The sequence below is a fragment of the Sander lucioperca genome, chromosome 19 (assembly GCF_008315115.2).
Source record: "Sander lucioperca isolate FBNREF2018 chromosome 19, SLUC_FBN_1.2, whole genome shotgun sequence".
Classification (NCBI taxonomy): Eukaryota; Metazoa; Chordata; class Actinopteri; order Perciformes; family Percidae; genus Sander; species Sander lucioperca.
In genome coordinates this window covers 1036200-1052701 of record NC_050191.1, presented here as the reverse complement: position 1 = coordinate 1052701, position 16502 = coordinate 1036200, and positions in this window count along the sequence as shown.

Here is a 16502-nt window from a genome sequence, read left to right as displayed (position 1 = left end):
TCTCTCAACAGTCGTATTTAAGATAATAATCTTGCACAAGTCCTGTGGACTTCTACCATTGTTAAAATCATTAATATGAGCACTGTTTTCACTAGCGGCGTGGGGAATTACAATCTAAAGGTTATCATTATAAATGTTATATTATATTTGCGGAAACGTTGGTGCACATTGATTTGATTCAAATTGTTCTTTAAAAATGTAACGTTATTAAGTAGGCTACAGTGTTTGCTACAGATTTAGATTTTATTTGTGGTGGTAACATTATCTGACTGGATTGAGGGGGACCTGCGTTAGCCGCTGCAGCAGCTTGGATAATGGCGGCTGAGGACGAGGTGGCGAGTCCCGCAACAGAGCAATACAAATGTAAGTTGAACATGAGTCTTTTTGCTATACTTGTATAACATATAGGCCACCTGTATGTTTATTTGATTAATTTTGCAGTCGGTTGTGAGGAAATAAAAAAGTGAACATCCTAAAGTGCCTTAATATGATAATGATGTTACTAAGAAGTTACATGTTTTTAGGAAATGTGGGTGTAGGTAAGGAAAAGTGTAACTGTGCTCATTTCAAATGTGTGTGATTATGCTTGAGTAGATAATCAATGGTGCTCTGTGCAATATGTGAGTATGCTTGAGTAGATAAACAATGGTGCTCTTTACAATATGTGTGTAAGCTTGATTAGATCATTACCCTTATTGTTAACACATGATGAGCTGGTATTGACAGGTTACATCAGTTTGGGACAGTGTAAAAGTACAAAATACCTAGTGACAGGATAAGAGACATAGGATGTGAAACAGCTATTATGAGTGTGGTCATGTGAGAAGTCATGTAAGAGTTGCATGACTTATGCTCCTCCCTATAGGAGCAACTGAAGAACCATTGGACCAGGAGAGCGCAAAGAGGTGTGGACACGCCTGAGCGCTACCAGGAGGCCCAAAGTACCTGGCCCCAGCCAACCAATGGGAGAAGACTATGGCTGAGTAGACTAGTATATTAACTGATCTGATTTAGGGAATCAGGGCCATTCTACGGAGCCCCAGGGTGAAGTAGGGTGGTCCACATCGATCATCGGTCATGTAATCTTTTCGTTTTATTCCTTGTATACTTGTATACAAGTTGCTTTTATTATTCCATCTATAATAAACCACCTTAAATGAGAGAAATGTTTGTCTTCTGTACTAACCGACCATTTGGAACCCGTCACGGTAATGATTTTGGTACGAATTAAAACGTATATTGGTACCGTACTGTAACGTGCTAGCAAGATCACCTTAGCTAATAGCGACACAGTTTAACCACTGGCAAATAAGTTATAACTTAACGTTACATGTGTTGTGGCCATACTGTTAGCATAACGTTAGCTCTGCAACGTAGCGTTCAGCTGATGATTGTCAGCCAGTAACGTTAACAGTAATGTAATGTTGTAATTGTCACGATCTGTCAAGTGTGTGGTGAGGCTTGGACCCAAATGCAGTCAAGACAGAGCAGTGCTTGAGTTCAAAGATTTAATTAGGCAATGGGTACACAGGTACAACAAAATGTGTCCTGAACAAACAGGAAAAATATCTCCAGCAATACTGTGGATACCAAAAAAAAAGGAAACACTGAACAAACAGGAACACCGAACATAACATACCAGACCAGAGAAACACAAAACGATAGTACTTGACACAACAGAACAGCATGCAACAGCAAACAATAATCCGACAAAAGCCAAAGACAGAACAGGAACTAAATACACCAGGTAACGAGGACTAACACTGGACAGGTGACACAACAGGTGAAACAAATCAGGGTGGGGCAGAATAATCAAAAAAGGCGGGAAACAAAAAAAGACAGGAAGTAAACTAGACAAGACAAGGGAGACAAAACAGACTACAAAATAAAACAGGAAACAGAACATAACAGAAAAACAAGACTACCACAATAAGACAGAACAAAAATACCAAAACCCTGACAATAATGTTGTATCAGCTGTTTCTGCCTTAATCTGATATATTTAATCCATCTCTTAAAGGACAAACAAGGACTAGAGGCCCTTCATTTAGGGATGACGATAGCCATCAGACCGTAGAAGGATCCCCTAGAGTCTGAAGTCCACACTCATGTCACTTTCCCGATCAAAATAAAGTACAGTGCCAGCACTGGGACTGTATCGTTCAGCTGGCAGTAACGTTACGGCCTGGGGTTTGGAGCCTGTAGAACTATAAGCGCAGAACCGTCGTTTAAATAAAATTCTATTAAATGTATTTTATGTTGGGTTATCTTTTGCATTGCACTTTGCATAACTGTAGCAAGCATATAACGTTAGTGCATAAAAGAAGAGAAGAATAGGATCTATTTAAATGTCAATTCTGTTGCCTCTGCTTTCACTCTTGTATTGTCACTGTATGAAGACCATTTAGAACACTGAAAATTATGACTTAAAATAATAGCTTATATAATAAATATGACATCCACCTTGCCGGAGTAACGTTACAGGAATTTACTATCACACAGTGGTGCGTAAATGTATTCTAACACATGTACATATGATGTGAGCCTTTATAAAATGCTCAGTCTAGCTAGAAACATAAAATTACAAGTTTTAATGATGGTTTGTCTATTAGGTAGGTTGTAAGGGTAATGCTTCACAACAACAAAACAGTTGAGCATTACAATTACTACTCAAATGAACAGTAATACATTAACGTTGCTCATTTTTATAAAGCAGAAACATAAAATATACATAAAAGAGTGGTCAACAAAGAATAAATAGAATTAATTAATTAATTGAAAACATTGAATAGAGAGCAATAACAAAAAAGAATATTAAGATACTGTTACGTTTTCAGCTAATAGGAGGCGGATGACATGACGGCGTCGTTGCAATCATCTCATCCTCGCGTGACATGGAGCAAATGCAAGCAACAATCAATAAAATCACATTTATTTTTATTAAAATATCAAAAACGAAGCAGGAATGTATTTTTCGCAGAAAACAATAGGTGGCTGGAATGCTCTGGTGAAATTCTCAATTTTACAGAAGAAGAACAAGAAGGGGTGAAATGTTGTGATCGAAGTGCACAACGGCTGTGCGCGAACACTCCCCTGTCGAAATGTACGCACATAGTGCACTAACAGAAGTGCACGGTTTGAGACACACTATACTGTAGCTTATCCAAGCCAGGCTCTGTTGCTAGCTTGGGAGCTTCGAGCTAGGTGGGCGTAGTTTCAGCAACCAGTCATTATTCAGCCCGCCTGGTCCGCCTCCGCTTCACCCACGCTCCGCCTCCTGACGTCATCACTGCCAACATGGCGACGGCGGATGCCGCCCACTTTGAGCTTAATTTGGGCTCTTCAGAAACCAATGGGTGATGTCACATATAGGCTGTCAATGTTGTATACTATCTATGGGCAAAACACAGAGCCTCCATGCAGTTGCAAGTAACATGAAGTTGAATGATTGTAATCGTTATAAAATTTGTAAAATACTTATGCCTACTACTGAAACAGTAATTCAGGTTTTAAAAGGTAAATTTACAAAAGTTTGTGTTGTAGGAAAACAAGAATGTCTTTCAGCGTCATTGTCTACAGTGTTGTTCTCTGAGTAGAAATGACTGGTGTGCAGCCGTCCGCTTGAGGCTGTTTGCCACTGCTTCCAGCTGAAGCAATCTCCTCAAATCATTCCGGACAAACCTGCAAATCTGGGTTATATCAGCATCACACAAACACGCCCCCCTCATGTCACGTGCCAGTATTTTCCCTATTAGCTCACTACTCAAAAGACACTAAACTGATATCATAACACCAAGCAATCAGCCCGTTCTAAACAGGCACGTTTTGAACAGGCACTGCACTAGTGTCTCTTAATTACTGTAAAAGGTCCAGAGTTCAACCCCACCCCAATTTACATATTTGATGTTCACTGCTGTGCCAAAATACAGCCTCACAGAAGTGCTAGCATAGACTCTTAATGTTATGGCTTAAACTTTATCTGCATCTGCTCAGAAATGCAGAGTACATGAAATGAATGACAATAAATTATGCTAGTTAGCTAGTAAAGCAAACCAATTTTTGATGTCAATAGATCCTTTGCCTGTGACGTCACGCTCTACTCGCGCAAATTATGAACGCCATGGCGGCCAGCGAAAGAGCTATGCTGTAGATGGACGGCAAGTCAAATGCGTACGTGTTTGTGTTCGCTGATATAATAAAATAGTTATTTTTTGTTGTGCGGTGGGCCTCTGTAGGCTTTGTGTTATGTCTGGTTTGAGTCATTGTGTTAACAAGGGGAACACACTTCTAAGGTTCCTTCGATATTTAATGTATCACAAGCTGGCCCATATTAAAGCAATCTTAATGTAAAGCTAGCTAACTATTAGCCACGTAATGCTAGCGGGTTAGCCCGGTTAACCGCTTCTATATAGTTAGGTTAGTTAAGTTTAATTATCTTAAAGTGATAACAACAACAGACCACACTGACTCGGTTTGTTTTCGTATTTGTATGGTGCACAACTTCCCTTCAGTTTCACTTTATGTGGCTCTTTTGGGAGTTTGTCTTTGCTGCTGGCTGCAGACTTTGCATGGAGCTCAACAGGTGATTGCTAGCTAACGTTAGCTTTCAAGATAAAGATAGCCCGCTCAGAGGTTGTCTTTAATACGAAGGGAAATTCAAATGTTAGTACAATTTATTCACATTTACAGTTTGATTGTGATCTGTCGTGTGAGTCAAAGCTGTGTTATACAGTAGTTGGCTTAGCTCAGAGGCCAGCTAACTGGCTTGGTGTTATGAAACGCCATAATTCTCGATGTGTTTAAAAGCTTTGAGATCAGCACCAGTTTATGGGTATAACCCGTTTACCACATAGTGCAACAGATCGTGTGGACTGAAGTCGGGCAGACTCGGTAATTTAATGAGGTCTGTGAAAACGGAGGGAGGAAGAAGGTAAGGGTAGGTATCCAATCCTGCAATCTCCAACTTCTCCAAATACTGCTCTTTGTGAGCACCTACCAGATGCCCTACCTCGACCGATAACGGCACGACAACTTGTTGTTCAATAGAAGAAGCCATAAAGAAGAAGATAGTATTACCATTACTACAGTTTATTTAGTGTTATTTATTTTAAACTGATTGAAACTAATGAAACTTTCCGCTCGTCTACTACACTGTTTAGCTTGTCCTTCCGGTTAGAGTTGAGCCAGATACTCGGCTGAAATGAGTATCCGGTACGGATAAAGCACTTTTGCAGAGTACGAGTATTATACGAGTAATACGAGTCAATATCTGTGCTCAGATTGAATAAAAATCCTCATTGGGTAGCTGACTGTGTCTGCGTTCTGTGATAGGCTAGTCACAGCGCACCTCCCCTACACACATACAGATTTATTGTGTTGCTGTGTCCCGCTCTGCTCACTCACACACAGAACACTGAGAAGAGAACAGCTCTCTCTCTCTCTCCCTCAGTCACTCAGGTTCGCGGGTCTTTTCCGTTAACGTTTAGGGTTTCAGGTTTGTTTTTTACTTCGGTTTGTAGTACATACTTATTAACCAGTAGAGTTCTGGTAAACGTGGGGTTTGTTCAGACGTGGTGCTTGGTAGAATGCGACTCGCGTTGCGTCTCTGTCTGTCGGAGATTTTTTTTCCTTTTTTAAACCGTCAGCTGCTCTAACCAGTTTTTTTTACTTCACGCACTGAGTGTCTGACACTTTCTTGCTGTAGTTCATAAAAAAAATAAAATAAAGCCCCGCCCATTTCAAGACAACCCGACCCACTTCCGGGTTAAATCCCGTCCACTTCCGGGTTAGGCCCCGCCCAGTCCGAGTACAGATACAGATAATTCATATGGTTAACAGATACAGATACAGATAAGGCTGTACTCGCTCATCCCTACTTTCGGTGATTCTGCCGTCCATCATGGTGTCGTCACGTGGTCGTGGTCACGTGTTTGCAAAGGGTCTATAAAGATTCCTGCTCAGTCCAAATGCATTGTTGGAGTTTAACTGAGACCACATTACTCAGAGATCAAATGTAAATGGACTGTATTGATATAGCGCTTTTCTAGTCTTAACAAATTAAACAACTACTCAAAGTACTTCTACATAGTACAGGAACTCTACATAGTAGAGCAGCGGTTCCCAAACTTTTTTTCCTGCACACCCCATTCTATGTCCCAACCGGGTTGGCGCACCCCCAATCCCCACAAAAAAAACCCAACAAAGCTTTGTTTTATCGCCATATAAAGACTCATGTTTAATCATGCGCAAATAACCAGAACACGCATGACAATAACAACATCAACAAAGTTTCAATATAATGCAACAAAGCTACGCACAAGCTTCCACTTTTAAGAGGATGAGTGACAGACACAGGCTCAGTAACAGAAAGCATGGTTATTTTCAGCCGCGTAAAAGAAACATTGCAGCAATAGGCTAGGCCTATTAAATGACCGTGGAGCTAGCATCATCATCATCATAACACAACGGTTATGGAAATTAGAACGACAGTACATTGAATTAAATTGCAATGAAGTTACAAACGATCCACAACATTAAAGAGAATAGGCTCCAAAATAGATAAAATAAATAAAAACGAGGATCAATCTGAAACTTTTCAAGTGCGACAATAAAATTAGCCTACACACGATCCACAACATAGTTAAGTAACAAAGAGCATAGGCTCAAACATAAAATAAATTAAAAGAGGATAAAAGAGGATCCATCTGGAACTTTTCAAGTGCAGCGCAAAAGTCGCTCAGCCTGCAGCGAGAGAGAAAGAGAGGGAGGGGAATGGGAGACGGGGAGGAGGATGTGTTAGTATTCCCAGTAGGCCTATCTGTGTAGCAATAATATCGAATACTTACCCATATTAATGCGACAGGTGGGCTTGCATCTTGGCACAAAGCTCTCCGAAGTTTGGCGCAATGGAAGACAGTTTAAGCCTCAATTCCTTCTCAACAGCATCCAGTCTTTGCCGATGTTTAGTTTTAACTGCTGCCATAGCAGAGAAACCAGCCTCGCAGAGATAAGTTGTGGCGAAGGGCATCAAAACTCTCAAGGCTTGCTTTGCCAAGACTGTGTATGATGTCAGTGACTCGGTCCAAAAATCCACAAGTGGCTTTCGTTTGAACTGTAACTGCAGTGCTCCATCAGATGACAGCTCGATCGGCTGCTCCTGCTCGTGAAATGACAGCTGTGGGACGGGCAGGGAAACTTCAAATGGATTGCGAATCCAAGCGCGAGATGTGTCCATAGGTAGGAAGTGTTTCCGTAGCTGCTCGGCGAGTTGGTTGAGGTGTTCAATTATGAGACTTTTTACATGCTCACCCAGGTCCACGTCATTTTCCCCCAAGAACTCGTGAAGCGTAGGGAAACACAGGTGTGTGTTCCCACTCACACAACTCGCCCAGAACCGTAGCTTCTTTATCATGGCCTCAATCCTGTCTTGTGTGTTGAACACAGTTACACTGACTCCCTGCAGACTTAGATTGAGTTCATTCAGAGCTGAGAAGATGTCCGCTAGATAGGCGAGCCTTTTCAGAAAATCTTCGTCATGCATACTGGAGGCCAAATGAAACGGATTCTCCTCAAAAAACTGCTGCAATTCATGCCGGAGTTCAAAGAGCCTTGTCAGCACTTTGCCGTGGGACAGCCAACGCACCTCTGTGTGCAGCAGCAGTGATTTATGTTCGCTGCCCATCTCATTACATAACAGTGTGAATATTCGTGAATTTAGCGGACGAGCTTTAATGAATTTCACCAGTTTGACTGCGTCGTTCAGTACTGCAAGTAGATCAGCTGGCATGTTTTTGGCTGCGAGGGCCTCTCTGTGAATACTGCAGTGTAACCAGCTGATGGATGGGCAGACTCTCCTAATATGAGCTATAAGCAGTGTTGGGCAAGTTACTTCCAAAATGTAATACATTATAGATTACTAGTTACTGTCATTTGAGAGTAATTAGTTATATTACAATATTACTGTCTCTGAATTGTAATGCGTTACACTACTTTTGCATTACTTTTAAGTTACTTTCACCAAAATAACAGGGGAAGTTTGATTTGGCAGCTAGCTTGTGAATTTCACCACCGGATCAATAAAGTCTCGTCTTTATCCACTTTAATACATCATAGATTATTCATATTTTGTATAATTAATATAAATATGCAAAGTAACTAAAGCTATACAAAATAGATAAGTAAAACATATAATAGGCAAGTAGGAGAAAATGAAAATACTCAAAAGTATGGCATTGTTGTAAAATGTTTGTTTATAGCACTTCAATAAGAAATTCATGTTTAGGTTAAAACACTCTAAAGGAAATGTTCAATTATAGTGTGATTAAAACTCACTATTAACATTATTTACAGTACTTGATTTACAGCTGATTTGTGAAAAGGTAGCCTACACAACCTTATTTAACAGTAATTTAGTTTTACTGCGAAGCGTCACAGGAAGTGCTTTTATTTTGAAGTAAGCTACACGGAAGTTGTCTGTTGTGTAGCCTACTCTTGCTAGCTTACTGAGAAGCAACATGTCTGTCAGGCTGAAGTTGTTCACTTTCTTGTTTGTAAAACTGCAACATATTGAACAGTAAATGGTCACAGTAAAAGACAAGCGTTTTTGGTCGTCATTCGAAGCCATTCCACTACAGGCATAGTTACTCTCCACGGCTAATAAAATGCAATGACATTTACGTGTAGCAAGCCTCAGCATTAATTCCCGACATGTTTATATCTGTCAGCCGCTGACGTACCGTCACCTGTTGGGACATACATGCTGTCCGTACCGTCTCTGGTTCTGGCTCTGACCACGGGAACAGAAACAGGACAGCTCACTTCAACGCAGCGTAATAATTCCTGAAAATAATATCCATCTCGCAAATGTATTTGTCTCTGCAGTCATCTCAACCATCGAATACAGCGACAGGAAAATAATACGGCTTTTTTTTTTTTCCTGTGAAGAAATGTGTCGCGGTGTTGGTGAATTCTTAAAAAAACCAATGCACCACTAAATGTTGCGTTAAAATGCGTTGTAACTCGCGTTACTGAGATTGTAACGAGTATAATATTACCGAAATTTAATTAGTAATGCGTTATATTACTGCGTTACAGCAAAAATGAATACATTACTGTAATTGCGTTACTTTTGTAACGCGTTACTCCCAACACTGGCTATAAGCCCCGTGTGTTTCCCCGTCATTGATTTTGCCCCGTCTGTGCAAATTCCCACACAGCGCTCCCAGTCGATCCCATTGGTCCTCATAAAAACGTCAATTAAATTGAAGATTTCCTGTCCTGTTGTTCGGGTAGCAAGGGGCCGACAGAACAAAAAATCTTCTTGTACCATTCCTTCAAAAAGGTAACGGACATACAGAAGAAGATTGACCAGATTTGCAACATCTGTAGACTCGTCTACTTGCAGAGAGTAAAACTCACTTTTCTTCACACGGCTGACTAGTGTAGCCAGGATGTCTTCAGACATAGCATCAATGCGGCGCGACACAGTGTTATTGGACACAGGAATCATGTCCAACTTTTTTGCCTCTTTCTCTCCAATCATACACTCCACCATCTCTTTGGCCGCTGGCAAACACACGTCTTCGGCAATTGTGTGCGACAGCCCCTTTCTCTCTACTCTGTAACTGAACAGATATGAAGCCCGTAATGCGTCTTTCGTAGACCCAACGCATGAATGAAACTGCATTTTTTTTTTGGCTTTTCTGCAACTCCTCCAACTTTGCTTTAAAAAATTTAAACTTAAATTGCCATGTTTCGTGTGCAGGTGACGACGGAGATAAGACGGCTTCAGACAGCTGTTTGCTAGAACTTCACTGCACAACACGCACTGAGGCTTCGGGCAATCTGTATCGCCGATCCAAGTGAAGCCCAGACCCAGATAATTGTCATCATATTTCCTTCTTTTTTTCCCCGTCTGGTGTTCACCCTCATCACCTCTTTTTTGCCATCTCCTTCCCTCCTCTTCGGTTTCCTCCGGCGCATCTTCTGACTCCCGCTCATTTTCTTTCTCTATTCTCTTAGAAACCCTGCTTTTCCCGTTCTGTTAGCTCAGAGCTCCACAGCCTAAGTCCACAGGTACAAATTAGTTTTGCACCAAATGTATCGTCAAGAGTGTTATCGTCAAGGTAGATTCGCCACTTTGTGATGCGAGAGAGCACATATGTGAAGTTGCAGTGACAGATTCGAGAGGTTGTAATCACTGAGTTGTGGTTGTGATGGAAAATGAACCACAGTAAAAAAAAAAAGTATATGAGTAAATGTTGCATTATAAGTTTGCATCTTTGTATGACTTCAAATTCAGATCACATGTGTGTGAATATTTTTTACAAGTGCAAATTCTATTTTTACAAGTGCAAATAAAATTTTTACAAGTGCAAATTTTAACATACAAGTTCAGATTTTTTGTTCTGCAAGTTCTCACATCGTATTCTACAAGCTACCATGATAAGAGCCGTTGAATTAGTCTAAGTGATCAGGAAAGGTGCTTCAATGCTTCCTTTGTTACCTCCTTTAGCATAGGATACACTGGGCCATCCTTTATGAAAGAAGAGGAAATAATGCCGTCCCACAAGTCATTGTTGCAGCAAAATTTAAAGCGACGCATCACCATTTCGGCGCTCATATTCAGAATATTAAGGTGCCAAAGCCGTAATCCTGTACACCGTGCTTACATTTTAATTTCTGTGAAACATTGCAACACATCTGATAATAATGATAATATAGCCTACTTTATGGCACCCTCTGATTGGTTAAATAAACCGGTAAATGCAAAAATTACAGTGAGCATTTACAGAACTGTGAATGGATCACTGAATCCAAGGTTATACAGCACACCGGACATTGGTTTATTTTTAGACTAGAGCAGCACCTGTAACATGTTCACCTATTCGCCCCTCATGGCTTATTTCAATATAGGCTATATGTTTTGTTAAAAGTCACTAAATATACATTTATTTGATATAGTATTGTCAAAATTAACATGCATGTTCTGTGATCCCCTGAGAACATTTAAATATCGACAGCTAAGATGTGATTAGCTGATAGACATTGTGGCTAAGTCTTGTTGGTTTAACTAAAAGTGTAAATGCCCCTATTCAGCTGATAAGGTTAAGCAGAAGAGGAGGAAAGAGTAACAAAATAATCTTGTTGACTGAATTTATGCCAAGCTGCATTAGTGATAGAGATTAGCACTGCAGACAGTATTCATATGAGAAGGTCGCTGATTATTAAGTTAAGGAACACAGAGTCATCATCATATATTTGTTAGGTCACTTCATCATTAATCCCTTCCTGTTTTACTGCTTACACAGAATCAGGTATTGAGTTTGATCATCAGTTTCCTCTCCCCTGAAACAAACAGATGGATTATGTGTATGACTGTGTGTGGGGGGGAGGGGGGGGGGGGGCTGACAGGATAGTACCTTCAGATTGATTGTTTCTTGTAAACTGTAAACTGGGCATGGAACCGTCATGGGCTCAGCTCATAGATTATATAATGCCAAGCCTTTAATCCCCCCCGATTATGCATTAGCATATACTACAGTATAAGCCTGTTCTGAGTCAGGTTGATTGCTACGTGAGCTATATCAACTAGTCTGTAATCACACTGTGTGTGTGTGTGTGTGTGTGTGTGTGTGTGTGTGTGTGTGTGTGTGTGTGTGTCTGCAATACTTTTTTCACAGTATTTTCAAAGTACCATTATTTTTTTGTATTCAGTACAAGTTCAGCTACAATAATATCTAAGGTCGTTTTCACACCTATAGTTCATTTACTTTGGTCTGAATCAGTTGATGAGTTTGTAAACTATTTTACCTTGGTTCGGTTTCCTTTCACACAAAAATCCAAGCGTACCAAAATACGTCATTACAAACCCCAAGACCTCAGTATTCTTGTTTGGTCTGCTATTGTTGCGCATCCGAGTGTGATTGCTGCATTCCCACCTGCCCAAAAGAACTGCACCACGGGGGAAAACAAACTCTAGTGCAATTCAACTGAACTAAATAAGACAGGTGTGAAAGCCCCTTAGTGGAATGTATATTATGATTGTACCTTTTTTTTAAATTGTAAATAGCAGTTTGCTTGAATTTGTGAAAAAAAAAAACGTACCCATTTTTTTTTATTATTTTATCTTTATTGAGGCCAACGGGTTTCAAAACAAAGTAGGATTTTTTTAATTTATTTTTTTTACATATTTTTCTTTTGTTATATGATTTACAGGTTCCTGGTACAAAGAATAAGAAAGAGAAAGGAAAAAAAGAATGACCAAAAGGATTTTCCATCTGTGTCGATATCAGTTTTCTTCCCTTTTTTTACATTTTTGTATATCAACAGTAGGATCAGTTAGAACATAGGGGGGAGTTTCACTACACTTCTCTGAAAGAAAAGAAAGAAAGAAAAAAGGACATGCATATAATTTACATAGACAATTACAACAAAACAAAAATGCCTCAAACTAAATCTGATTTTGGGCCTATATGTTCCCATAACATTCCCACTCCATTTAGAACATATTCTAGTGTCACGCCCTGACAGTCTGGGGTCCGTTTCAGGAAGGAGGCTTAACAAACTCTGAGTCTAACCCTGATCTGAGTTTTCGGTTCCAGAACAGCTGACTTGAGTTGGTTAAATCAACTCGGAGTAGGTTGACTCAGAGCTAAGCGCGTGCACCACCACAATAAAAAGGCTGCATGAATAGAGCCATGATACTACGATTCACCATGGTAACAACCACAAACAAACTGGTCGGCGGAAATACTCATGCGAACAAACAGCGAGTTTGAACATGTATTTCGTTAAAAAAAAAAGCAACATAGCGGCTGCTGCAAAAGAGGCGTGGGAGAAAATTGCTGCTTCATATTTAATCACAGGTAACCTATAATATACTGGTGAAAACTGGAATGGTATCACACCTATAATTTAATTTAGGTGCAATCCTGCGTGCAAAAAAGTAAGCTAATCCCATTCTGAGCCTGCAGCACCATGATCATTAACAGAAATATAATTTAAAATCATTTAATTCTTTTCAATGGCTCTCACTGGTTTGTGTCCAGGGAACACTACAAAAATGTTTAAAAAACGTTTAAGAGCTTTACTAATATGATCCTATAAGAAAGAAAGAAAACTGCCGTTTACAAAAAAACATAATGCGACACAAAGAATCTGCTCAGATGTAAAAGCATGTCCACGATGGTGGATGTTAGCGATATGAGGACAGATAAGATATCTACATATCAGATCGACTGTAAATACCTCTCAAATTGGTTATCTGGTAATGAAAATACATCTAGTCGGGACTCAATATCATCTCCCGATGTAAATTCTCTGTGGAGCTTTTTCTGCCTAACATAAACCAATACGTTTTTTTATTCATGCCGATAACAAACTGCGCTAAAATGTGCCTGATACAGACTGAATGAATGAATGAATGAGGAAATAAAAGCGCGCTGTGTCAGAAGGAGGAGACTGAGAGAAACTCAAGGTTTATTCAAGAAAACCTGCTCCCGACCAGGTTAGGTTCACAGACTCGGTTACCATAGTAACTGACTCTGAGGTTAAGTTACCTCTCTTTCGGAAATGGGCTGGAGTTAAGCTCCCTTTATGAAACAGAAAACCCAGAGTTTCCCTCATCTCAGGGTTAACAAACTCAGAGTTTTCACTAAACCTGGGGTCCGTTTCAGGAAGGAGGTTTAACAAACTCTGAGTCTAATCCTGATCTCCGAGTTGATTTACCCTGAGATTGGAAACTCTGAGTTTTCGGTTCCAGAACAGCTGATGAGTTGGTTCAATCAACTCAGAGTATGTTCACGCGCGTGCACCACCACAATAAAAAGGCAGGATCAATGGAGCCATGATACTACGATTCACCATGGTAACAACCACAAACAAACTGGTCGGCGAAAATACTCATGCGCACATACAGCGAGTTTGAACATGTATTTCGTTAAAAAAGCAAGACAGCGGCTGCTGCTGCAACAGAGAGAGAATTGTTGTGGGAGAAAATTGCTGCTCGAGTCAATGCGTAAGCATTGACAATGCATTAATTTCATATAATCACAGTTAACTTATAATATTACTGGTGAAAACTGGAATTGTATTACACCTATAATTTCATTTGGGTGCAATCCTGCGGACGAAAAAGTAAACTACTATATCCCATTCTGAGGCTGCAGCACCATGATCATTAACAGAAATATAATTTATAATCATTTATTTCTTTTTAATTGCTCTCACTGGTTTGTGTCCAGGGAACACTACAAAAAACGTTTCAGAGCGAGTCACACTTTTCTGACGGCTACAGTGGCTCTACTATTACAGTAGCCTATGATCCGCATCACCAATAAAGATAAATGCCGTTTGCAAAAAACGTAATGCGACACAAAGAATCAGCTGGGATGTTAAAGCATGTCCACGATGGTTGATGTTAGTGATATGAGGACAGATAAAGTATCTACATAGGCCTATCTAATGGACTGTGAAAAAAATACCTCCGATGTCTGTTTCCACTCCAGCTAGGGTTAAAACAGACCACTCCTGTCTCATTCTTCCTCTTCCCCTTTTCGTGACTTTTCCTGTGTTCCTGCTTATCTGCACCTTTAAGCCATAAAGGCGTAAACTAATTTCATGACTTCAGCTTAACTTTCTGTGCATCAGGGATATTCCTTGAACCACTTCCTCAATTGACTGCAGCTTCTTTTGCAACATGGACAAATAAATAACTTTAACTGCTAATATTCTATAATAATGTCTACAATAACAGAAATATCTCAACAGTATACACCAGCTCTCAATATTTGTAATTTAGTCTAAGTTTCTTGTTTTTCTAATTTAGCTGTCTGCTTCGTGTCCTGACGCTACTAACTGGAGGATCTCCAGAAAGCAAAAACAAACCAGCATGTGGGGAGACCCTCTCTGTGTGTGTGTGTGTGTGTGTGTGTGTGTGTGTGTGTGTGTGTGTGTGTGTGTGTGTGTGTGTGTATGTGTGGGTGTGAGAGAGTGAGTGTGAAAGAGTAGGGGGGTGACGAGGTGTAGTCTAGCCAAAGACTACAAAAATGGCTACTCTTGTGAGCTGCACAAAACTGTTTCACCCCAAGAGGGCGGTATAGATAGGCTAGGCCCATAGACTGTATATAAGAATGGACCAACAGATCCCGTTGCTCTGGACGGAGACCAGAGCACGGGTACCCCTTGTAGCCGTGCTGCACCAATCACATCGGTGTATGTGATATAGGCGGGCCAGAGGTGAGCTAAACAGAATGACGACAGCACTGCGACGTCGAATTCATGAGTAAACATTGCAAGATGGTTACGGATGAACACCAGTTGTTTGAAACGGCTTTGGCCGCTACATGAACGACTTAGACTTGGCTTTTTCTCTATAACTTTTGTATCTATATACGTATAAGAGGAACAGAAGACGGCGCTTGAATCGTTCCTTTGCAAGAAAGACGTTTTTGCTGTTTTGCAGACCGGATACGGCAAGAGTTTAATCTACCAGTTAGCTCCGCTGGTAGCTAAGCGTATGGGTACGCTCTGGATACGTCCCCCCATGCATTGTTGTGATTGGTCGTGAGATTTTCAAATGCATGCTTGGTGCCGCCCCTCGAGTTGGGCCATTTTCATTACTCATTGCCAGATCTTTCGGATTTGGGTCTGGAGTTCCAGGCTACATAATGATCAACCTTTTTAAAAATTATGGAATATCAGCGGATATAATTATGTTTTTTCATAGTCAACGTAATAGACATATGACAGTAACTGAAGTGGAAACTTTATTTTGTAATGTTTAGTGAGTTTCTGCACTTTTCAGTTAGAATTCGCCATTAGCCTGTTGCTTTTCCACTACGGTCACAGCAGCAGCACCATCTTGGCCCTTTACAGCAGCATCTCCACCACAAAGCATGTGCTGCTTACTATCTCCACCGGCCGCTAACTTTTAGTTTTCAACATTTTCAGCATCCACATGTTTCTCGTCCCGGCTTAGCACAATTGTGGTTAGTATCTTTAAAAGAATAAATACAGCAGTACACTACACGGCGCTCACTCGTCGCCCGAATAGCCTGCCATCAGGTCATGTGACACCACGCTCCAAACCACATCTTCTCCACCCTGGCACCACTTATACACTTTTAAGGCCTGTCTTAATGCAGAATAAATACAGCTGCTGAATTAGAGTACCAGCACCTTTTTTCGTCACCCCCCACGATTCGACAATCAGTCGTCGATGGACAGGACTTGACAATCTCTCTGTCAGAACTCACATAACCAGTGAGGTGTCTTTTGTGGTTGGGGGGGCTTTTTGGTCTTTATTGGATAGGACAGCTGAAGACAGGAAAGGGGAAAAGAGAGGGGGATGACATGCAGTAAAGGGCTGCGGGTCGTAATCGAACCCAGGCCGCTGCGGTAAAGACCGAGCCTTAGTACCTAGGACTAAAATACTTTGTGTCACTCTAACATAAAACCCTTATCTGATGTGTAAATCAATAACAGGTACTTCATAACCTAAT